The sequence below is a fragment of the Dioscorea cayenensis genome, chromosome 3 (assembly GCF_009730915.1).
Source record: "Dioscorea cayenensis subsp. rotundata cultivar TDr96_F1 chromosome 3, TDr96_F1_v2_PseudoChromosome.rev07_lg8_w22 25.fasta, whole genome shotgun sequence".
Classification (NCBI taxonomy): domain Eukaryota; kingdom Viridiplantae; phylum Streptophyta; class Magnoliopsida; order Dioscoreales; family Dioscoreaceae; genus Dioscorea; species Dioscorea cayenensis.
In genome coordinates, this window is record NC_052473.1 from 6,888,410 (window position 1) to 6,913,928 (window position 25,519).

Below are 25,519 nucleotides of genomic sequence, written 5' to 3' on the forward strand. Positions count from 1 at the left end.
GGTGAATAGACAGAGGTCGAAGCTATATTTTAACAACAACAATTCGAAGGTCACCGGGGGCAATTTCAAACTATTCGAACACCCGTGAGGTAAGTAGCAAGGTATGTCAGGCTCGTGACATTAAACAAACATTTCTCGGGAGGCAACCCAAGTATTTGGGGGTTTAATTTCATGTTTTTATGTTCTTTGTGTTCATTTTAGCATGTTAGTGTTCTTTTAGTATTTTCTTTAAAGTTTTGAATGTGAATAAGTCCATGTTCTAATAGTCTTGTATATTATTATCATTGTCCATGTTGTTGTTTAATTGTGTGCATCGATGAGAAACACTTGTTTTGGTCACCATTTCATGCTAGAGATGTTTTTGAAAAACTTTGTAGCCATGCCCATGTGTTTGGAGAAGTATTTGGAGCTTCACAACATAATTCCAAGGGCATACGGCCTCAATGAGGAGCTCATTGAGGTCGTCTGCCCCATACAGAGAAAATAGCTTAGGGCATATGGCCTCAATGAGCTCCTCATTGAGGCCGTTTGCCCCATCCAGTGAGAATGCATAGTGCATACAACCTTAATGAGGAGCTCATTGAGGCCGTCTACCCTAAACCAAGAGATTGCAATATGGCATACGGCTTCAATGAGCTCCTCATTGAGGCGGTATGGAGTCTAAATTATCATTCCAAACTTGCTACGTTGTCTCTCTCTTCACTATTCTTCTCCTCCAACCGAACTATAGCCTTCATTATCCATCAAACTATGGCTAGATCTCATTATCTCTTGTTCTAATTCATATCCTAACCTTTTTATGAAGTCGATCTAGTGGTTTTATCCAAGCTCCATGACAACGCCCCTAGCGTATGTCCCGCAAGTGCACGGGTTTGTCGAGTAATAAAATCCCAGGTGAGTGGGTATCGTATCCACAGGGAGTAGGGAGTAAAAATACTTAAATTGTTCCTTAACCAAGTGAAAATGAGTAATGATTGTGTTCACAAGAAGCAATGTAAACAAGAATAAAAGAAACAAGAAAGGAAAGCACAATTAAGTGAGAGATAAGGCAATCGATATAAATGGGGCACTCGGATATTGTTTCACCTAGGACAATCGTTTCAAGTTAAAACTAACTATTATCTATCCTAACTAATGCATTAATGAGTCATGAAAATCCTTTAATACATGATCCCAAATCTAATGTCAACTGTATATAACTCTATACCATGTCACGGTGGAGAAATCGAACAATCTCAACACCTTGCACTCGGATAGTATCTCATGGAGTTCTAGGCGTTCCAAGTGATAAACCCTCTTGGTAGATATAAACCTAACCCTCTGGTCCAGGTGAGATGTCCCTACTCACAATTAAGCCCTAGGTGCTAAAATCACTTAAACGCTTCACTCCGTTGCCTCTGCAACTAAGCCCCAGCGACAGGCCATCCCTTAACCCATTCACTATACTATGACCGCAAAGAACTCAAGGAAATGAACATAGGATAAATCACACCAGAGGGGAAAGGGGACGCTCTGCAACCTCTCGACTAAACCTTTCAACCCTTTTCAATCTAGCTTTGTCTAACTCTCGGGTTGTGTCAATCACTCATAAGGGTTACCAAGGTGAACTCTCAACCGTAGTGTCTGATAAGTGCTTGTGCGATAAAAATGAGAAGCATTCTTTCCTTATGATGAGCATTACTTTTGTCAGGTTTTAGCGCTAATACGTGTGTATTTATGTACTTTTATGCAAGTTGGATTGTGAGGCCGATTATTTGTGAAAGAAGCCATTGTAGATCGTTTTACGCATTATGTGGAGGAGATCTTGAGAAGGCTCAAACGCGGAGACATGAGTCGGGTTTAGAATGCTAGAATGTGTGCCAACCTCCTTGTATACGAGCTAAGGCAATGATTCGGTGGGGCACGAAGGCAGTTACATCCTAGTATTCCGGCTTGTGCATATTTACAAGATCTCTACCAACATGACTGTTTATTAAAGAACCAAGATGATCTACGATGTGAACGTGTGCTCGTTTATGTTACCTCGATGAAAGCATGGATTTGGGAGTATTTCGGGCCATTACTGTAGCAGGGTAATGCAGCAATCACTATAGCAAATCACTGTAGTAGGTACTGTTCACAGCCACCGTAGAAGGAGCAAAACAAAGGAGCCACACGGGCGTGTGGAAATTCCATATGCCCGTGCGTTAATTCCATAGGCCCATGTGGAATATCCACAGGGGCGTGTGGAATCCCGATTCCAACCCTATTTAAGGCGATTTCAGCCCCGATTTCAATATCATTTTCTCTATTTTTTCCCCAACTTGAGAGAGGGCTGCGGCTAGGGTTTTGAGAGGTATTGCCTAGGGATTTGGATAGGTTCTATGGCTCCACCATAGTCATCTCTTTGGAACAAGGTTGGTAAGGGAACCTCTGTCGGATTGATTCGGTGAGGCGTATCTTATACCGGACAAGGGGATCTTGCGACGAGTAGAGGACTCTCCACAAGACCATCGCCACGACTATCGAGAGGGTTTTCCTATGGATTGTTTTCTTTTACATTTGATTTCATTATCGTTTGTATTGTGCTTCATGGAGAGCTAAACCCCTAGTGGGTACTTGGGTATTTGTGAACCCTATGATATATTAGTTTCATTGAATCTTTTTATTATGCTTTCAATTAATTGATGTTATTGTGAGTTCCAATCTTGAATGTTTGATTGTTTGAATACTCCCTTAGAGTGACACTAGGGTTGAGAGTTCATGTGGTAACCCTTGTGAGTGAGTGACACACCACGAGAGTTAGACAAAGCTTGATTGGAGAGGGTTGAGATTGTGAGTCGAGAGGTACAGGAGTGTCCCTTTTCCCCTCCGGTGTGATAGATTCTACCTCCGTTCCTCGAGTTCTTTGCAGCCATAATAGAATGAATGGGCTAAGGGATGACCCTCCAGTAGGGCTTAGTTGTGAGTGCAACGGAGTGAAGCATTGAGGTGATTTTAGCATCTAGGGCTTAATTGTGGTTAGGGACCTTTCTTCTGGACCAAGGGTTAGGTCTACAATTAGGAAAAGATTTATCACTTGGAATCCTCAGAGCTTAATAGAATCTTTACTTACGAGTGCGAGATTGAGAGATTGTTCAACCTCTCTTCCGGGACATGTAGAGGATTAGGCTTGGTTAACCCTAGATTCAGGGCCATGCATTAAAGGATGTCCCTGACTCACCATTGCATTAGTTAGGAAACATAATAGAGAGTTCTTACACTTGAAATGATTTTCCTAGGCGGATCAATACCCGGTTACCCCATCTTTATCGATTGCCTTACCTTCTCCTTTACTTTTGCTCTCTTTCGGGTTGTTTTACTTTTGAGAATTGAATCTTGTCACACATATCACCATTCATCTTTCATATAGTTAAGAAGCAAATTAAGTATTTTTATTCCGTTTTCCTTGTGGATGCGATACCCCATTCACCTGGGATTTATTACTTCGATAACGGGGAATAGGCGTTTAGTGATACTTTGAACATTTGTTTCCTTAGCTATTCCTTTATCCATTCTATTTCACATTTTCTTTTATATCATCATTTTGATTTGTTTTCTTTCCTTTATGCAGCTTCAGGTTGATGACCCAAGGGAAGCCCTCAATATTGATTGAAGGAGATCGCGAGCTTGAAAGGACCTGTGGAAGAATAATCTAATCTAGCTGATTTGGAAGTTGAAGAGTCAGATATTATAGCAGAACAGAATGAGCAGCAGAGGACACTCTCTGGTTATCCTAGACCCTCAGTTTTTGGCACACAATCGAGTATCGTGCGACCCCAAATTACAACTCAGAATTTCGAGCTAAAGCCACCATTCATCCACATGTTATAGCAATCCGCACAGTTTAATGATTTGGCCGATGAGGATCCAAACAGTCATATAGAGAACTTTCTCGAGGTGTGTGATATGCTCAAGATAAACGGGGTGATGGATGATGCCATCAAGTTGAGAGCCTTGGCATTTTCACTAAAAGGGAGAGCAAAGCAGTGGCTATACTCATTACCTAGATCCTCGATTACTACATGGGAGGAGATGGTAGAATCTTTTCTAGCCCGTTATTTCCCTCCTGAAAAATCTACAAAGCTTAGGAATGAGATCTCATACTTTGTACAATTGGAATTGGAGTATCTATTCGAGACATGGGAAAGGTTCAAGGAGCTCCTCAGAAAGTGCCCACAACACGGATTCCCGTAGTAGATGATTGTTTAGACTTTCTATAATGGGTTGAATCTGAGTACAAGACAACTCTTGGATGCGGCAGCAGGTGGTACCTTTGGTAGCAAGACCACGATGAGGCCCATCAACTTATTGAAGAAATTGGTTTAAACAGCTACGAATGGAATGCCAGGGAGAAGAAAAAAGTGGCCAGTCTTCATAAGATAGATGCAGTAACTTCATTGGCGGTGCAAGTGGAAAATTTGAGTAAGAAGTTTGATCTTCTAACTTCAAATAGAGTGGCGACCGTGAGTACTTGCACCGGGTATGGTGGAGGACATGCTCCCTACGATTGTCCCGATCTCTATTAGTGATGTATCTTCGGTTGAGAATGTCAATTTTTGTACGTAATGGCATGAGGATTCAAGGAAACCCATATAGCAATACCTAAAATCCAGGTTGGAAGAATCATCCCAATTTCTCGTGGACCAACCAAGGTCCACAAAAAGCCATAGGACCACTGGGTTTCCAACAAGCCCCAAACATGGAAAATAGAGTTTTGGAGAAGGCCTTGATTGGAAGAATCATCCGAATAAATGATTTGGAGAAGGCCTTGACTAGATTTGTGCAATGTTCAAATGCAAGGTTTGAATCAATTAAGGCTACACTTCGCAATCACACCGCCTCTTTGCATAACCTTGAAAATCAGGTGGGGCAGATTGTGAAATCTCTCTCGAAAAGGCCACATGGAAGCTTGCCGAGCAATACCGAGACCAACTCTAGAGAGCATGTGAAGGCGATCACTTTGAGATGTGGTCATGAGATTAAAGTTAGGCTTCCAGGTGAGAAGCCAAAAGAACACGCACCCGAGGTTATAGAGGTTGAAGAGGGAACAAGCAAAGAGAAGGAGGTGGCAACCCCATCTTTCAAGCCGAGAATCCCTTATCCCTCTAGATTGAAGAATGACCAAGGGCATGAACAGTACAAGAAGTTCCTGAGTTTGTTCAAGCAACTCCACATCAATATTCCTTTTGTTGTGGCATTAGCTCAAATGCCTAAGTATGCGAAATTCTTGAAAGACTTGTTGACTAACAAGAGGAAGTTGGAGGAGAGTGCTTAAGTGATTTTAGATACATCTTGCTCGCCGGTGATGCAAAAGAACATGCCGAACAAGAAGAAAGACCGTGGAAGCTTCATCATTCCGTGTAATATTGCCAATCTAGGTGAAGAAATCGCATTGGAGGACTCAGGGGATAGCATCAACGTCATGCCATACACTTTCTTTCAAAAGCTAGGCTTGGGCGAGCCTAGGCACACTCGGATGACTTTGCAATTAGCGGACCAAACGGTGTGACATCCGAGGGGCATTATTGAAGACGTGCTTGTCAAGGTGCACAAGTACATTTTTTCGGTTGACTTTGTAGTGCTAGACGTAGATGAGGATGCGGATGTACCTTGATACTTGGAAGACCATTCTTACTGACTTACAAAGCATTGATTAACATGGACGGCGGGGAGCTAACTTTGAGAGTCGGAGATGACAAGCTCATATACCGCCTTGCTGAAGCCATGCGACATTCTCTTGATTTTGATGATACTTTGTATTTTCTAGACACTAGTGATGAGATTGTTGATGAATACATGCAGGAAATGTTCAATCCGGAGCCCGTATGAGGGTTTGTTCGACTGAGAGGAGGATATTAAAGAAGTAATGATGCTTGGTTCGACTGAAGATGTACCGTCTACCCCAGGGATCTTGAAGAAGGTTCTCGGGAAGATGAAGAGGGCAAGGAGACGCCACCGGAAACACTCCAAGACTGTTGGAGGTTTGCGCGAACAGAACGATGAACCGTTTCTAGGTTGTCCTAAGCGTGACAATTCACCCTCTACTCTCAAGAGACTTTGCTCATCATGCTTTCAAGCCATGGTTAAGAGGTCAACTTTCATCTATGAACCCCTATGAGGTAAGACGAGGTACGTCAAGCTTAGTGACGTTAAATAAGCGCTACTTGGGAGGCAACCCAAGTGTTTACTGTTTTTCCTAGTCATAGTTTAGTTTTGCATGAATAACTTGTTAAGTGTTGGTGTCTTCATTTTGGTGGATTTCTGTGACATCGTGTGTTTTCATGTGGATTTGGCGAAGATCTATTCGTTTGAGCTTGTTTCTATTGTTTTTCACTAGTAATTATTGCATAAAAGAGCAGGCTCTGAATGTGTAAACATGTTCAGAAAATTTCTGCAAAGCATGCAGAGTTTTTCAAGTCCTCAGTGGAATTTTTGTACGGGAGTGCGAAACACTTAGTGATTTTCTCTTGGTTGGACAGAGAGCCCACAGGGGCATGCGGCTTCCCCTGTGGGTCAGGCGCACGGGTGTGGGTAATTTCCACATGCCCGTGTGAGTGTTTTCAGAGACAGCAAGAGTAATCTCGAGAGTACACAGGGGCATGCGTCCTCCCATGTGGCTCTCTACTGTGGAGACACACGGGCATGTAGAATTTCCACATGCCCTTGCGGATATACAGAACTCCAAGGGGCGCGAGGTTTTTTTAAAGAAGACTTGTTTCTCTTCATCTACATCTATCTACTCTCTTCAGAATACTCTAGCATTGGTTTCCGACCTCGTACTACAGATTTTGGAGGATTTTTACTTAGTTTTCGAGCCTATTCCTATTATCCTCATCTCAACTCGTCTGTAAGCCCCTATCTATGATTTTCTTTGCCAATTCTTGATTCTAATCGATTAACTTGCTAAGAATGCTTCATTTTTGCAATTAGAGTGTATGAGCATGCTTAGAATGAAGTTAGAAAGAGTTTTACAAGTGTTTTGTTGGATTTTTGAAGCACGGCTGTTTGTTTCTTCATGCCCTGTGGATCTCTGCAGCATCAATTATCCCGCATGTTTGATTGATTTCCTTTGAAAATTTGTAGGATATGGCACCTGGGTCAAAGAAGCAAGCAGAGAAATGGCCGCAGGAGTCATCCTCTGAGTCCGAGGGCATGATTTCGCTATTCCCGAGCATCAGGCTCATTTTGTGCGTCTGTCAAGACTTCGGTTCAGACAGACTCGGTATCTGGACAGTAGCATACTCCGAGAGTTACAGCAGGGGGATGAATTTGCTGAAGAGGTCGAGGACCTTGTTTAAGTAGGGGAGTGGAGTCAGTTATTGACGACTAGAGAGCTAGCCATCCGTGAGCTCACACTGGAGGTTTTATCATCATTTGAGTTTGATAGATCGTATAAGAGATTCAACAGCTTGGACGCCATCCAGTTTAGAGCGTTTGGACATCACCACTGCATGAGCATCACGCAGTTCACAGTTTTGCTTGGGCTACACGAGGAGGCATTCACAGACACTGAGGAGTATTCTCGGCTACTACCTGATTATCCTGGAGCTTTGACCCGTCAGAGAGCCTACCGAGTACTGTGTGGTCAGGGTCAATACGAGCCGAGGGTGTCCAAGGCCACGTTCCTTTCCTGACCTTCCTACCGATATTTACAGGCCATTATGAGTAGGCCGGTGAATGGCCGTGGTGACAACACAGGTGTTCTGAGCCGGCAGGAGCTTTTATGTCTATATTCGATGGTGCAGTGCATACCAATTCATCTGGGGCACATCCTTGCAGAGTACATTCATAATCAGGGGCATTATGCTAGATTGGGAGCGATCTTCTCGGGCCCCTACATTACAAGACTAGTGATGGGCATGGGCCTCTTGTACGTGATTCGCGGGGCTGAGAGGACTAGTACTCCTGCTTCCCTAAGTCTGGAGACGATAAGATTGATGGGTATGATCCACCGAGTACGGACGGGGGTATATGCCTTGGTTCTACCCACTCCAAAGATAGCTGAGGATGAGGGTGATGATACAGAGGCTTCTCAGCCTACCCCCGAGCCTCAGCCGATGCCGATGGAGACTGACGCACCTCCGGCGAAAGAGGACCCACCCCAGGTATGTATGTTCTAACCATCTCGAGCCTTTGATCATTTTGAGAGGCTCGAGAGTGCCGTGGGGGTAGTATTGGCAGAGATCGCTGAGGCACGAGTGGAGATAGAAGAGGTGCACGTGACGCAAGCCGCACAGTTCATAGAGTTCATGGCGCGTTTCGACGTTTTACAGCAGATCCTTCAAAGAGACATTGCTACACCTTTTTTACTGTGACCGTGCTCCTCCTAAACGCCCCCTGCATCACTATCATTCGACCTACCAGCATCTTCTGATCCACCAGCAAAAGAAGAGGAGCCAGAGCGTGGCGCTGACACTTAACTTGCTTTTATTTCTACTTGCATTTTATTTTGGACATGTTATCCTCATAAAGGACTTTCCTTCTGAGCCTTTTTTCATTTTGTTGTCACGAGTTATATTTCTTGCTCTATCTTATATATACTCGAGTTTTGTTTTTCTTTTATTGAGCTCTAATGAACCCCCTCATGTATGCTTGCAGATTGTCTTGTCATCATGGGAATTGAGAACTTGTCATAGATACGGCCAAGGTGCTTCGGCATTTGGCCGTATGTGCCTCACAACCCATTGGAATATCACCCCCAAGGATTTAGCTCCATCAAATGCAATACTAGTAGTTAGGGGAGTATTGTTTCGATTGCTTCTCCCACATTTATTCTTGATTGATATACATTATAAGTGAGCTTGCATATGTACATTGAGGTCAATGTACAACTTAAGTGTGGGAGGGGGAGAGTTTCATAGTGCACATATCTTTTATACTCTTTTGATTGATATATATGCTCACATAGCCAATGGTGGTTCACCTTAGATGCAATGATGGTATTCTTGAGTTTAGGAGAATTTTTAACAATGAATGTTCTCATGCTCTAGTTCTTACTTGAATTTTTAGGAATTTTTGTCTGAATTACATTTTGTGCACTTCTCACACTTTAAACTCTTTTGGAAACTCAAGTCTAAGGTTAAAGCGACCAGTTTTAGTTTTGTTTCTTGTGTTGCTTTGCTAAAAAAAATATATGGAAAATGGAAAAAAACAAAGAACAAAGTGTTTTTATCGTTTAATTGTGCTTGTTGGGTGGAAAGAGCTACCACCCATGATGTATGAAGCTACTCTCATAAGTCGGATACTACCTATGCCCTATTGAGAGAAAGAGCTATCTCATGGGATGTGTGAAAGCTACCACCCGGTAGAAAGAGCTACCACCTCGAAAGTGTGAAAGCCACCTTAGCGGCCGCTTCGGAAAGGGCTACCTTAGAGGATGTGTGAAGCTACTACCCTTTTTGATATGTTTGGTACTCTTTGTAGATAAATAAGTCCCTTATACCTAGAACTTTGAGGAGTATACTTTGGGTTGACTTGAGTGAGTTTACACACTTAAACGATTTCGGGTTTGTTGTCCTTTTTTATTCAAGTTCTTTAGCTAGAGCATTGATTCTTTCGTATTTAGTATTGAAATTTCCTTTACTATTAGAATGCTTTCTTTGCATGCTTTGGTGAATTGATAAGTGCTTGGGTAGACATATTTTTATATATGTTTTACATGCATTGAGCATCATTTTTACTGTGGTTTATGTCTCATATTGTGTATTTGGTGTTCTTTTATGCATATAGGTTGTGAATGCCTTGAAGAGTAAAAAGGAAGCAAAGATAGGCTATAAAGACACAATGTTGGGAGTTCTTGTTTAATTCAAGGACCAAGACACGAGAGGAGTTCATAAACATGGAGATGTGTGCCGACTTCTAAGAAGATTCAAGTCAATTCATGAGTTGGAAGGGCACAAATGCAGCCACATCTTCATGTTCCTTCTCTTTGTGAAGATTGCAAAACCTCTCAAAGATACGTCGATGAAGAAAAGTTTTATAGCCTACCACATGGACGTGTGACCGGACATGTGGCCTCAAGAGAAGAGTATTTGGATCGCGGAAATTTCTGCAGCCTACGCGGCCACGTGGAAAATCCACACGGGCGCGTGAGGGCATGCGACAGGCGCGATTTTGGGCTTTAAATAGGCCGTTTGCCCTATTTTGGAGGGACTTTTGGCGAGTGTTTTGGGAGCACTTTGAAGGCAAGGCAGCTAGGGTTTTGGAGGAGGTCTTTGGCGATATTGGGGGGCGTCCATCACCAACTTTGATCGATCTTCTCTCCGTCATAGCAAAGAGGAAGCCTTCGCGACCTAGCTCGGAGAAGGATTCTTCAAGACGTTGGGCGACCCATCAAGGCCATCATCATGAATTTAAGGGGGTTTTTACTTCATGGCTTTCATTGCTTTTTCATTGTAAATAATCATTGTTTTGTAACTTGCTCCATGGAGGGCTAAACCTTAGTAGGTATTTGGGCATGTGAACCCTAGGATTTATGTTTTTGTAATGATTTGCTTTATGTTTCTATTAATTCGAGTTGATTTGAGTTTTAACCTTGTATTCCCATTGCTTGCTTGTTTAATTAATCCTTGAGGTTGATTGGATTTGCATGATTTGTTACTTTGATGTGAGAGAGGTCTCCATTAGAGTTAGAATGTCAAGGTTAAAGAGGGTTGAGAGGGTGAGTCATGAGATAGTGGAGTGTCCCCTCTCCCTTCCGATTGAGTGTTTCCTATCTCCGTATTCCCTAAACTCTATGCAACCATATTTGGTGTGAGGCGTGAGATTGAGAGATTTCTCCGCCGGGACCTTGTAGGGGGTTAGAGATCCTTCGCCGGGAATTAGGGTTGGATCTATCCTTAGGAATCAGTTTCACTCTTAGGTGTCCCTAGAGTGTATTGCGGTCAAATGGGGTGTGAGGTGTTGAGACTGAGTGATTTCTCCGCCGGGACCTTGTAGGGGACTAGTACCGGTGGCTTGGAGGCAAGGACCGGTTGTTCTTGGATTACCTCGACTCATTAGACTCGGTTTAGAAGCATTTAGCGAATCGTGAGCTTCATGTTAGATCCTAGGGGGAGCATTACCCGGATATCTCATCTTTATTGATTGAGATCTCTTTTACTCATTTTCTTGCTCGCTTGCTTGCTTATTAATTCTCTTGCAATTAGTTCATTTCATCATATCCATTGATTTCTACTAGATAATTAAGAATTGGTTAATACTAATACTTCAGTTCCCTGTGGATTCGACTACCCACTCACCAGGGTAATTATTACTTCGACACCAGTGCACTTGCGGTATATACACGCATATTCGGACGTGTCATGAACCTAAGGCCAAGCACTTCCAATAGTCCCATCATCTATGCATATAATGTTTTAACTTTTGCTTGAGGACAAGCAAAAGCTTAAGTGTGGGAGAGTTTGATAAGTGCTTGTGCGATAAGAATACAAAGTGTTCTTTCCTTATGATGAGAATTACTTTTGTCAGGTTTTAGCGCTAATACGTGTGTATTTATGTACTTTTATGCAGGTTGGATTGTGAGGCCTATTATTTGTGAAAGAAGCCATGGTACATTGTTTTACGCATTATGTGGAGGAGATCTTGAGAAGGCTCAAACGCGGAGACATGAGTCAGGTTTAGAATGCTAGAATGTGTGCCAACCTCCTTGTATACGAGCTAAGGCAATGATTCGAGAGGGGCACGAAGGCAGTTACATCCTAGTATTCCGGCTTGTGCATATTTAGCAAGATCTCCATCAACATGACCGTTTATTAAATAACCAAGATGATCTACGATGTGAACGTGTGCCCGTTTATGTTACCTCAATGAAAGCATGGATTCGGGAGTATTTCGGGCCGTTACTGTAGCAGGGTAATACAGCAATCACTGTAGTAGGTACTGTTCACAACCGCCGTAGAAGGAGCAAAACAGAGGAGCCACACGGGCGTGTGGAAATTCCACACGCCCGTGCGTTAATTCCACAAGCCCGTGTGGAATATCCATAGGGGCGTGTGGAATCCCGATTCCAACCCTATTTAAGGCTGATTTCAGCCCGATTTCAACATTCTTTTCTCCATCTTTTCCCCAACTTGAGAGAGGACTGCGGCTAAGGGTTTTGAGAGGTATTGACTATGGATTTGGAGAGGTTCTATAGCTCCGACATCATTATCTCTTTTGAAGAAGGTTGGTAAGGGAGCTCCGTCGGATTGATTCGGCGAGGCGTATCTTATACAGGAAAAGGGGATCTTGCGACGAGTAATGGACTCTCCACAAGACCATCTCCATGACTATGGAGGGGGTTTTCCTATGGATTGTTTTCTTTTACATTAGATTTCATTATCGTTTGTATTGTGCTCCATGGTGAGTTAAACCCCTAGTGGGTACTTGGGTATTTGTGAACCCTAAGATGTATTAGTTTCATTGAATCTTTTTATTATGTTTTCGATTAATTGATGTTATTGTGAGTTCCAATCTTGAATGTTTGATTGTTGGAATACTCCCTTAGATTGACACTAGGGTTGAGAGTTCATGTGGTAACCCTTGTGAGTGAGTGACACACCACGAGAGTTAGACAAAGCTTGATTGGAGAGGGTTGAGAGGGATGAGTCGAGAGGTACAGGAGTGTCCCCTTTCCCCTCCGGAGTGATAGATTCTACCCCCGTTCCTAGAGTTCTTTGCGGCCATAATAGAGCTAATGGGCTAAGGGTGACCCTCGGCTGGGGTTAATTGCAAGTGCAATGGAGTGAAGCGTTGAGGTGATTTTAGCATCTAGGGCTTAATTGTGGTTAGGGACCTTTCTTCTGGACCAAGGGTTAGGTCTACAATTAGGAAAATATTTATCACTTGGAATCCTCAGAGCTTAATAGAATCTTTCTTACAAGTGCGAGATTGAGAGATTGTTCAACCTCTCTTCCGGGACATGTAGAGGATTAGGCTTGGTTAACCCTAGATTCAGGGCCATGCATTAAAGGATGTCCCTGACTCACCATTGCATTAGTTAGGAAGCATAATAGAGAGTTCTTGCACTTGAAATGATTTTCCTATGCGGATCAATACCCGGGTACCCCATCTTTATCGATTGCCTTACCTTCTCCTTTACTTTTGATTTCTTTCGGGTTGGTTTACTTTTGAGAATTGAACACATATCACTATTCATCTTTCATAAAGTTAAGAAGCAAATTAAGTATTTTTATTCCCTTTCTCTGTGGATACGATACCCCACTCACCTGTGATTTATTACTTCGACAACTCTGTGCACTTGCGGGGAGCCCTGTCAGTGTCACTCTAAGGGAGAATTCAATCAGTTAAGCATTCAAGATTGGAACTCAAATAAAATATCGATTAATGAAAGCATAATAACAAGATTTAATGAAACAAATACATCCTAGGGTTCACAAATCCAAGTACCTACTAGGGGGTTAAGCTCTCCATAGATCTAGTTACAATCAATGAAATCGAATGTAAAACAAGTAATCCATGGAAAACCCCCTCGATAATCGTGATGATGGTCTTGTGGAGAAGCCTCGTCTCCTCCAAGGGTCCCGCTTGTCCGGTCTAGGACATACCTCGCAAGATCGGTGCCGATGAAAGCTCTCCCAATAACTTTCTTCCAAGTAGAGCATGATGTCGAAGCTAAAATACCTCTACAAAAAACCCTGCCAATACATCTTAGAACCCTAGCTGCAGCTCCCTCTCAAGTTTGGGAAAGAATGGAGAAAAGAATGCTAAAATCGGGGCTGAATCACGGCTTAAATAGGGCTGGAATCGGGCAACCACACGCCCCTGTGGATTTGCCACACGGGCCTATGGAATTTATGCACGGGCATTGATAATTTCCATACGCCCGTGTGGATTCTCTGGAATTCTCTTTTTCAGCCGACTGTGAACAGTGCCTGCTACAATACCACCCCGAAACACTCCCGAATCCATGTTTTCATCAAGATAACGTCAATGGGCACACGTTCACATCGTAGATGGCATTGCTTTTTTCAATAACCGGCCTCATTGGTGAAGATCTTTCTATCAATGCACAAGCCAAGATACTCAAATGTGACTACCTTTGTGCCCCTCCAATACCATTGTGCTAGCTTGAATACACAGAGGTTGGCACACATTCTCGCATCTTGAACCCAACTTATGTCTTTGCATTTGACCCTTCTTAAGATCTCCTCCAAATAATGTGTTCATGAACTACATTGGCTTCTTTCTTAAACTTTTGGTTACACAATCCCTATATGCATGAAAGTAACACAAATGGACAAGTATTAGAGCTAAAACCTGATAAAAGTAATGCTCATCATAAGGAAAGAACACTTCGCATTCTTATCACACAAACACTTATCAAACTGCCCCACACTTAAGCTTTTGCTTGTCCTCAAGCAAAAATTAAAACATTAAATAATAGACGAAGGAAATATTGGAAGTGCTTGGCCTTAGGTTCACCAAAGCATACAAAGAGTGCATTCTACAAGTAAGGGAAATTTCAACATTAAATACGAAAAATCAATGTTGTGTAAGTGTGTGAGTAAACTCACTCAAGTTAACCCAAAGTACACTCCTCAAAGTTCTAAGTATAAAGGACATATTTATCTACACAAAGTAACACAAATTAAAAAAAGTGGTAGTAGCTTCACACATCCTCTAAAGTAACCCTTTCCAAAGCGGCCGCTCAGGTGGCTATCACACTATCGAGGTGGTAGCTCTTTCTACTGTGGTGGTAGCTTTCACTCATCCCATGAGATAGCTCTTTCTCTCATTAGGGCATAACTAGTATTCGACTTATGGGAGTAGCTTCATACTTCATAGGTGGTAGCTCTTTTCACCCAACAAGCACAAGTAAACAATAGAACTATTTTGTTCTTTTTTTTTTTTCCCATTTTTTTAAATTAACAAAAGAAATAACTATAACTAGTCTCTTCAACAATGAACTTGAGTTTCCAAAATAGTTTAATGAGCGAGTAATGCAACTAGTGTCAACCGGGCAAAAATTACTAAAAATTCTATCAAGAACTAGAGCATGAGTATATTCAATGTTAAAAAGTTTCCTAAACTCAAGAATACAATCATTGCAACTAAGGTGAACCACCATTGGCTATATGAGCATGTATGTCAATCAAAACTAATATAAAAGATATGTGCACTATGAAACTCCCCCCCACATTTAAGTTGTACGTTGTCCCCAATGTACACATTCACACTCACTAATAATGTAAAACAATCAAGAATATATGTAGGAGAGGCAATCGAAACAATACTCCCCTGACTCCTAGTGTTGCATTTGTTGGAGCTAAATCCTTGGGAGTGATGTTCCGACGGGTTGTGAAGCACACACGACCAAGTGCAAAAGCACTTCGGTCCTGTCCATGACTAGTTCTCAATTCCCATACTAACAAGACCATTTGCACGCATACACGAAGGGGTTCAGTGAAGCTCAATAAAACAAAAACAACTTGAGTATATAAAAGATAAAGAAATGAATACAACTCCAGACAACGAAACAAAAAGTAAACTCAGAAGAAAAGTCCTTTCTGAGTATACAAGTCGAAAATGAAATGCAGAAGTAATAGAGACGATGAAAACTAAAGTCAAGTGTCGGTGTCATCAGCTATCAGCTCTGCTGCTGTTGCTAGATAATCGAATGGTATTGGTGGATCAAGTGATGATGAGGCCGGATGAGCTGGAGGTCTGCTAATCAATAACAGCTATAACCTGTTGAAATGGGCCATCAAATCGGTATACTGTGCTGACTGTATCACTTAAATCTCGGTGATCATAAACCATAATACATTGGCAACACTCTCAAGCCTCTCAATACGATCATGAGCTTGAGGAGGAGTAAAAATAGGCATCGAGCGCCAGAGTGTCTCCTGTGCTGCAAAGGGTGCTCTGATCCCCAACTGTCGGGAATCCTCCGCTTCATCCTTGCCGCCCTCGGTGATCTCTGGGGTGGCCGTAGCTATAATGTATGCTCCAGGCCCCATATCTACACACCAACGCCATCATCCTAATCGTATGAAGCCAAGAGGTGAAGGAACAACCGGCCTCGAAGCATCTCATATAGCGTCTAGAAAACCCATCCCCAAGATGAGTCTAGTGACATAAGGACCAGCGAATAATACTTCCACTCTTGTAAACTACCCCTAATGCCACAAAATGTCTGCCACTACGTGCCCCAGGTGAATCGGCACATTGTAGGCCATGGAGTATAAATAGAGTAAGTCCTGCCAGTTCAAAATAGCTGTGTTATCACCTCGACCAGACACAAACCTGCTGAGGACATAGTGTAAGTATTTGTAGCTCAGCCGAGAGAGGCTGGTGGCCTTGGACACTCTTGGTTCATACTGCCCATGTCAACACAGAACTTGGTATGCTTGCTGCGAAGTCGAAGTACCCGAGAAATCCATTCGCAAACATCCATACTCCTTTATACCTGTGTAACTCTCGTCGTAGAAGTCCATACGAACCAAGAACTTAGTGACACTCATGCAAAATGGATGTCTGAATGCTCGGAACTATACAACATCTATGGTGTCCAAACTCCCATATGACTAATCAAATTCGAAAGACGCTAACACCTCTAGTGTCAATGCATGGAAAATTGGCTCTCGGATCGTCAACAATCTTCTCCAACTTCCCACTACTGACAACTCATCAATCTCATCGGTTAGCTCATCACCTCACCGAATCTCTCTTAGCACACTCAAATCCATAATGCAAGGCTGACCAAAACTGAGTGGCGATAATCTCTCAAATCGAGCCTGATTCTCTAGATTCAAGAATTCCATATTTACTGGCTCAGGTGGGGTCTCCCTGGGATACTTAACTTTTTCCTTCTTCGAATGAGGTGCCATATCAGCAAGAATTGATTGGAAAATGATCAATGAAGCTCTAGAAATAATACTGCAGAATTCCACACGTCGTGTGCAAATTCCACATGCCCGTGTGTATCTGCGGGGCATGAAAATTGCACGGCCGCATGATAATACTCCCAAAAATACACCTTAAAACCACGTGTAACTCTTTCTAAATATGCATAAACCATTATAGAGTGAAAACTACTACAACTCAGCATTTATAATCCAATAAAAATACAAGAATTGGTGAATAAGAGAGAGAACAAAAGGTTTACCGATGAAATGGGTATGAAAACTTCAAATTCGGTGTGGAAATTGAATGGAATTCCCATCTAAAACATCGGTGAGAGGTTAGGAAATTGATCAAGAGTGTTTTTCAAGTGTCTGGAGGGGTAGTAAATGAAAGATTTAATGAGATTTTTAAAGTAAAATCGCGTCTCTTGGAATTCTGCACATCCACACAGGCGTGCGGAAATTACCCACGCCTGTGCGCCTCCACAAGAGAGAGTCAAAGGGGTAGACACATGCCCCTGTATGCTCTCGGGAAACCACTCCTCTGTTTCTGAATGTAACCAGACCGACGTGCGAAAAATACCCACGCCCGTGCGCTGACCCACAATGGCATCTCCACGCCCTTGTGGTTCCTCTGGCTAACTCGAGAAAAACTCTAAGTGTTCTCCACGCTCGTGCAAAAATTTCCCTTGGGTGTGGATTCTTACTGGCCAATTCATAGGGGAAGATGCACGCCCCTGTGTATTCTCGTGATTGAGGAGAAACTCTTTGCAGAGATCTGCACGGGCGTGCGGAAAATACCCACGCCCGTGCGTTTGTGGGAGAGTCATCCACAGGGGCCAGTCCACGCCCCTGTCTTTTCTCGGGATAAATTTGTAAATCTCTGCAGGAAAATGCACACCCATGCAGAAATTCCACACGGGTGTGGACTAGCACAAGGTCGCTCACAGGGGCGAGTCCACGCCCCTGTACCCTCTCTTGATGAGCTCTGAATGAAAAAAGCTCGCCCGTGCGAAAATTCCACACGGGTGTGTGTTCTCTCTGGACAATTCAAAAATACTGTAGGCTCTGCAGAAAATTCTTGAACATATAAATAAACTCAAAGCATGCCATACAAAGTAACTTTAGCTCAAACGACCAAAAATTCTCTGCCAAAACTCAATAAAGCACAAGATGAGACCAAAAATCCAGAAGAAATATCATGGCAAAAGCATTTAACAATCAAGACACCAACACTCAAGCTTATTCATGCAAACTCTAATCTAAGAACTAGGAATATAGTAAAACTTGGGTTGCCTCCCAAGAAGCGCTTGTTTATTGTCACTAAGCTTGATGTAGCTTGTCTTGCCTCACGGGGGCTCATAGATGAAAGTTGCCTTCTTACCCATAACTTGAAAGCATGATGAGCAAAGACTCTTGAAGTTAGAGGGGGAGTTATCGGGCTTGGTACCACCTAGCTAAGTTTCATCCAATTTGTTCGGTTCGCGCACATCTCCAACAGCCTTGGGGCGCTTCTTGTGGCAACTCCTCGCCCGCTTCATCTTCCGGAGCTCTTTCTTCATGATCCCCGGAGTAGATGGTACTTCTTCCTTTAGACCAAGCACCATTACTTCTTAATTATCCACCTCTTGGCCTAGAAACCACATGTATGGGTCCCTATTAAACATTTCCTGCATGTATTCATCAATTATCTCATCAGTTGTGTCAAGAAAGTAGAGAGTATCATCAAAGTCAAGAGAATGTCGCATGACTTCGGTGAGGCGGTTTGTGAGATTATCTTCTCCAACCCTCAGTGTCAACTCCCCACCGTCCATGTTGATCAATACCTTGGAAGTGCGCAAGAATGGCCTGCCAAGTATCAAAGGAACATTGCATCCTCATCGACATCCAACACTACAAAATCTATAGGAAATATATTCTTATCAAGTTTGACAAGCACATCTTTCAATGATGCCCTTGGATGTCTCACTATTCAGTCCGCCAATTACAATGTCATCCAAGTGGACCTAGGCTCTCCCAAGCATAGCTTTTGAAAGAAAGAATATGGCATGATGTTAATACTAGTCCCTAAGTCCGCCAATGCCATTTCCTCACCCAAGTTGCCAATGTTGCACGGAATGATGCAGCTTCCTGCGTCTTTCTTCTTGTTCGAGTATATTCTTTTGTAAGACCGCCGAGCAAGATGCATCTAGAATCACTGAGGCACTCTACTCCAATTTCCTTTTGTTGGTCAATAAATCTTTCAAGAACTTAGCATACCTTAGCATTTGGGATAATGCCTCAACAAAGGGAATGTTTATATGTAGTTGACTAAATAAACCAAGAAATTTCTTGTACTGCTCATCCACTTTGTTGTTCTTCAATCTAGAGGGATAAGGGATTCTTGGCTTGTAAGGTGGGGGTGCCACTTCTATCTCCTTGGTTGCTCCCTTCTCAACCTCTACGACCTCCGGTGTTTCAACATTGGTCTTCTCACTTGGAAGCCTATCTTCAACCTCATGACTACTTCTGAAAAGTGATCGTGATAAGTGCTTGTGCGACATGAATGTGAAGCATTCATTTCCTTATGTTGAGCATTACTTTTCTCAGGTTTTTACATTAATATGTGTGTTTTTATGTTACTTTTACGCAGCTAGGGCTGTGAGGCCGAGTATGAAGGAAATAGGCCAATGTGGATCATAATTCATTTATTTTGGAGAAGATCTTGCTAAAGTTCAAACACGAAGACATAGGACAGGTGTGAGATGCTAAAGTGTGTGCCAACCTTCTCGCATTCGAGTGAGCACATCCATTTGGAGGGGCACAAAGGCAGTCACACTCGAGCATTCCGACCTATGCATATAAGAACAAGAACCCCACCAACATGTATATCATTGAAGAAGCAAGTGATTCAAGACATGAACGTTTGCCCATTTGCGTTACCCCGATGAAAGTATGGAATTGGGAAGTTATTCAGGTCGAAGACTATAGCAGTGCACTGTAGCAACACTGTAGCAGCGTTGTTCACAACCGGTCGAGAAATTAGAGAAACGGAGAATCCACACGGGCGTGTGGAAATTATCCACGCCCGTGTGGAAATTCCACACGGGCGCATGTAGCGTCCACGGCCGTGGAGTTGCTCGATTCCAGCCCTATGTAAAGCCGATTCAGCCCTGATTTTGGTATTCTTTTCTCCATCTTTTCTCAAACTTGCGAGAGGGTTTTGGCTAGGGTTTTGAGGGGTATTGGCCAAGGTTTTGGAGAGGTTCTATGGCTCCGACATCGTGATTCCATTAGGAAGAAGGTTGGTAGGGGAGCTTCGATCGAGGCATATCCTATACCGGACGAAGGAATCCTTGGACGACGAGTAGAGGACTTTCCACAAGACCATCGACACGACCATCGAGGGGGTTTCTTTATGGATTCATTGCTTTTACATTCAATTTCTTTGATTGTATTTAGCTCCATGGAGAGCTAAACCCCTAGAGGGTACTTGGGTGATTGTGAACCCAAGGATGTATTCGTTTCTTTGAACTTCTTTATTATGCTTTCAATAAATTGATGTTTATTGTGAGTTCCAAACTTGAATGCTTGATTGTATGAACATTTCCCCTAGAGTGACACTAGGGTTGAGAGTTCTTGTTGGTAACCTTGTGAGTGAGTGACACACCACGAGCGTTAGACAAATGTAGGTTGGAGAGGATTGAGTGGGTGAGTCGAGAGGTACAGGAGCATCCCCTTTCCCCTCCGACGTGATAGATTCTACCTCCGTTCCTTGAGTTCTTTGCGGCCAAAATAGAGTGAATGGTCTAAGGGATGAAACTCCGCTGGGGCCTAGTTGCACGTGCAATGGAGTGAAACGTTGAGAGGATCTTAGTATCTAGGGCTTAATTGTGGCTAGGGACCTTCCGCCTCGACCAAAGGGTTAGGTCTATATTTAGGAAGCGATTTATCACTTGGAATCCCTAGAGCTCATTGAAACTCTATGCGAGTGTGAGGTGTTGAGATTGTTCGATTTCTCCTCTGAGACATGTATAGAGTTAGGCATAGTTGACCTTAGATTTGGGACTATGTATGTAAGGATTTCCACGACTCATCATTGCATTGATTAGGATGCATAATAGAGAGTTCTTGCACTTGAAGCGATTATCCTTGGTGAAACATCATCCGAGTACCCCATTTTTATCGATTGCCTTGCCTCCTCCTTACTTTTGCTCTCTTACTTGTTGCTTTTAATCGTTGAGAATTGAATCATTATCACACTTATCATTGTTGATACTCCACATAGCTAAGAATCGAATCAAGTGTCTTTACTCCCTACTCCCAGTGGATTCGACCCCGCTCATCCGGGATTATTACTTCCACAAACCCGTGCACTTGCGGGATATAAGCAAGGGGATTTTGTCAGATCGCCTTCACATGCTCTTGTGGATTGGTTTTGGTATTAGTCGGCAAGCTTCCTGCGCTCTTTTCGATAAAGACTTTGTAATTTGTCCCACTTGATCTTCTAGGTTGTGCAATGAAGTGGTGTGGTTGAGAAGTGTAGCCTTGATCGATTGGAACCGTGTATCTGATGATTGCACAAATCTAGTAAAGTCTTTCTCTAAGTCGGTCATTCGGGTTTCCAAGCCGAACACTCTATTTTCCATGTTTGGGGCTTGTTGTTGTTGGAATCCCGGTGGTGCCATGGCCTTTGGTTGTCCTTGGTTGCTCCACGAAAAGTTGGGATGATTCTTCCAACCCTGATTGTAGGTGTTGATATATGGATTAACTTGGTTCTTTATTGCATTACCCACAAAGTCAACTTTGTCAACCGAAGATACATCACCAATAGAGATCAGGCAATCAAAGGTAGCATGTCCTCAGCCACACCCAGTGCAAGTAGTCATGGCCGCCACTCTATTCGAAGTTAGAAGGTCTAACTTCTTACTTAATGATTGCACTTAGGCCGCCAAAGAAGTGACTGCATCTATTTCATGGAGCCCGGCCACCTTCTTCCTTTCTAGCGCATGCCAATGATAACTGTTCATGGCCATGTCTTCTACTAACTGTTAGTCTTCTTCCAGGGTTTTACTCCCCATTGTACCTCCTGCGGCGGCATCTAACAATTGCCTTGTACTTGGATTCAACCCATTATAGAAAGTCTGAATAATCATCCATTCGGGTAATCCGTGTTGTTGGCACCTCCGCAAAAGATCCTTGAAGGGCTCCCATGTCTCAAATAATGATTCCAATTTCATCTGCACAAATGATGATATCTCATTGTGAAGCTTGGCCGACTTCCTTGGAGGGAAGTATTTAGCAAGAAAAGCTTCGACCATCTCATTCCAAGTCGTGATGGATGCTTTTGGCAAGGAATAAAGCCATTGCTTGGCTCTTCCCATCAGAGAGAATGGGAAAGCCCTCAATCTAATAGCATCATCTGATTTACCATTAATCTTCAGCATATCATAGACTTCCAAGAAGTTGCCTATGTGGTTGTTTGGATCCTCATCGATCAAACCATTGAACTATATTGACAGCTGAATCATCTGGATGAATGGTGGTTTCAGCTCAAAGTTCGGAGATGTAATCAAGGGTCCCACAATACTAGATTATGTCTCCAGTAATGACGGTTTGGCATAATCAGATAATGTTTGCTGTTGTTCATTCTACTCAGCCGTGTTGTCAGATCTGTCAGGTTCTTTCCCTTTTCTTCGTAGTGTTCGTTCAAGTTCAGGATCTCCTTTAATTATTATCAAAGGGTTCCCTCGGGTCATAACCTGGAGCTGCAACCAAAAAGAAAATAAAAATCATAATGATGATAGAATAGGGAAAAGGGAAGCACAAGTAAGTGAGAGATAAGCCAATCGTTATAAATGGGGTAGTCGGATATTGTTCTACCTAGGATAAATATTTCAAGTGCAAAACCAACTATTATGCCTCCTAACTAATGCATTAATGAGTCATGGAAATCGAACAATCTCAACACATCGCACTCGGATAGAATCGCATGGAGTTCTAGGGATTCCAAATGATAAACCCTCTTCCTAGATATAGACCTAACCCTTTGGTCCAGGTGAGAGGTCCCTAGTCACAATTAAGCCCTATGTGCTAAAATCACCTCAACGCTTCACTGCGTTGCCTCTACAACTAAGCCCTAGTGGAAGGTCATTTCTTAGCCCATTCACTCTACTATGACCACAAAGAACTCAAGGAAATGGAGGTAGGATAAATCACATCGGAGGGGAAAGGGGACGCTCCGCTATCTCTAGACAAACTCTCTCGACCCTCTTCATTCTAGCTTTATCTAACCATCATGGTGTGTCACTCACTCACAAGGGTTACCAATAAGAACTCTCAACCCTAGTGTCAATCTAAGGGAGGATTCAAACAATCAAGCATTCAAGATTGGAACTCAAATAAAACATCAATTAATGAAAGCATAATAGAAGTTTTAATGAAACAAATACATCTTAGGGTTCACAAATCCAAGTACCCACTAGGGGTTTAGCTCCCTCCATTGAGCTAGTTACAATCAACAATGAAATCGAATGTAAAAATAAGCAATCCATAGGAAACCCCCTTGATAGTCATGACGATGGTCTTGTGGAGAAGTTTCATCTCCTCCAAAGGTCCCCTAGTCCGACCTAGGACACACCTTGTTGGATCTGTGCCGACGAAAGCTCTCCCAATAACTTTCTTCCAAGTATAGCGCGATGTTGAAGCCAAAAAACCTCTCCAAAAAACCCTGCCAATACCTCTCAAAACCCTAGCCGCAGACGCTCTCAAGTTTGAGAAAGAATGGTGAAAAGAATGCTGAAATCGGGGGTGAATCGCGGATTAAATAGGGTTGGAATCGGGCATCCACACACCCCTGTAGATTTGCCACACGGGCCTGTGGAATTTCCACACTGGCGTGGATAATTTCCACACGCCCGTACGGATTCTCAGGAGTTCTCTTTTTCAACCGGCTGTGAACAGTGGCTGCTACAATACTGGCCCGATGCACTCCCGATTCCATGTTTTCATCGAGATAACGTCAATGGGCACACGTTCACGTCGTAGATCGCTTTGCTTTTTTCAATAACCGGCCTCATTGGTGAAGATCTTCCTATCAATGCACAAGCCGAGATACTCAAATGTGACTACCTTTGCGTCCCTCCAATACCATTGTGCTAGCTTGAATACACAGAGGTTGGCACACATTCTCGCATCTTGAACCCGACTTATGTCTTCGCGTTTGATCCTTCTCTAGATTTCCTCAAAATAGTGCGTTCACAATCTACATTGGCTTCTTTCTTAAACATTTGGCTTCACAACCCTATATGCATGAAAGTAACACAAATGCACAAGTATTAGTGCTAAAACCTGATAAAAGTAATGCTCATCATAAGGAAAGAACACTTCGCATTCTTATCACACAAGCACTTATCACTCCATTCAAGTTTTCTCAAGCTTTATTTGGTAAGAATCTTGACATCTTAATTTTATTTTCTTCTTTTCCTCTTGCTTTCTTGAGCTTGTATGTGGATTGTTTCAAGCTTTTAGCTTGTCTTGTGTGGTATGAGCATCATGGTTGTGAATTTCCTTAAATTTATGTACAAATTTTTTGAATTTCATAATGATAGGAACCTCTTGCAATTTGAATAGTGTCCATAGGGCCCCCATATGGCCCTATGGATCCTATTCTATTGTGTTTCTTCATGTTTTTACCCATTTTCATGCCACAATTTCCATTTTATTGGATTCCTCTAAGTCTTATATGGTTTATTATTGATGTAGGAATGCCGCACGTCAAGAAACTCACTTCTAAATGACCAAGGAACGTGTCTCACACAGCCGAAATACCCCTATTTCTCTAGTGCTCTTCACAAGGTTCACTATGAAATTTTAAAGACCAAGCCCTTTGGCACTTTTCATCGCATTAAATGGAGTATTCTAGGAGAACTCGGGTGGGATGAACAAGTGAAGGTCTTATTAGCTCATAATGGTTGGACGGAATTATTTTCAATCGATGAACCCACTTTTCACCAACTTACATTGGAGGTGTTGAGCACATTTGAAGCGAAGCAAGATAAAAGGAGTGTTATCACGCGAAGACAAGGTGCCATTAAATTGCAAGCTTTTGGAAGAACCCATGAAATGAACCACATGGAATTTGCAAAGTACTTTGGGGATTTATGGTAATGAATTAATTAGCATGTCGCCACTTAATCGTCCCCGCATTAATTATCCACTAGGCATGAGTGTGAACTAGTATTGGAATTCCTTAACGCCTAGTGATACCAAGAACACATGGAAATCAACTCGTTTGGCGAACCCCATACACAGATACATTCATGCTCTCATTTCACGTTCTATTGGGGGTCAGAAGGAAAGCACTGGGTCGTTACCCAGTTTGACTTGTTCACCATGTACGGCATCAATGAGCAGCATCCTATCCATCTTAGGGCACCTTATTGCCGAAGCTTTCATTCATCATGGTCAGTGTGTTCCTTTGGGATCCATCTTTGCAGGACCCTACATCACCAGATTGATTCACGATATGAATTTGTTGGACCGTACTCAAGGCATGACTATAGTCGGGGATGTGGCTCCTCTTGGAGCACCCATCTTGTGAGCAATTGGCATATTAGAGAAAAAAAGTTACACATACAGACTTGCTCCACATTTGACCACGGGAGAATCTA

The 25,519-nt window shown here is 42.7% G+C and overlaps 2 non-coding genes across 2 annotated transcripts; one reads left to right on the top strand and one right to left on the bottom strand.

The window, feature by feature from the left end:
- Positions 1–4,101: 4,101 nt before the first annotated feature.
- LOC120257749 lies at positions 4,102–4,208 on the bottom strand. Its single transcript, XR_005535837.1, has one exon. It is a non-coding gene; the product is annotated as a small nucleolar RNA R71 (small nucleolar RNA).
- Positions 4,209–22,013: 17,805 nt separating this feature from the next.
- LOC120257768 lies at positions 22,014–22,120 on the top strand. The gene has a single exon (XR_005535854.1). It is a non-coding gene; the product is annotated as a small nucleolar RNA R71 (small nucleolar RNA).
- The last annotated feature ends 3,399 nt before the right edge of the window (positions 22,121–25,519 follow it).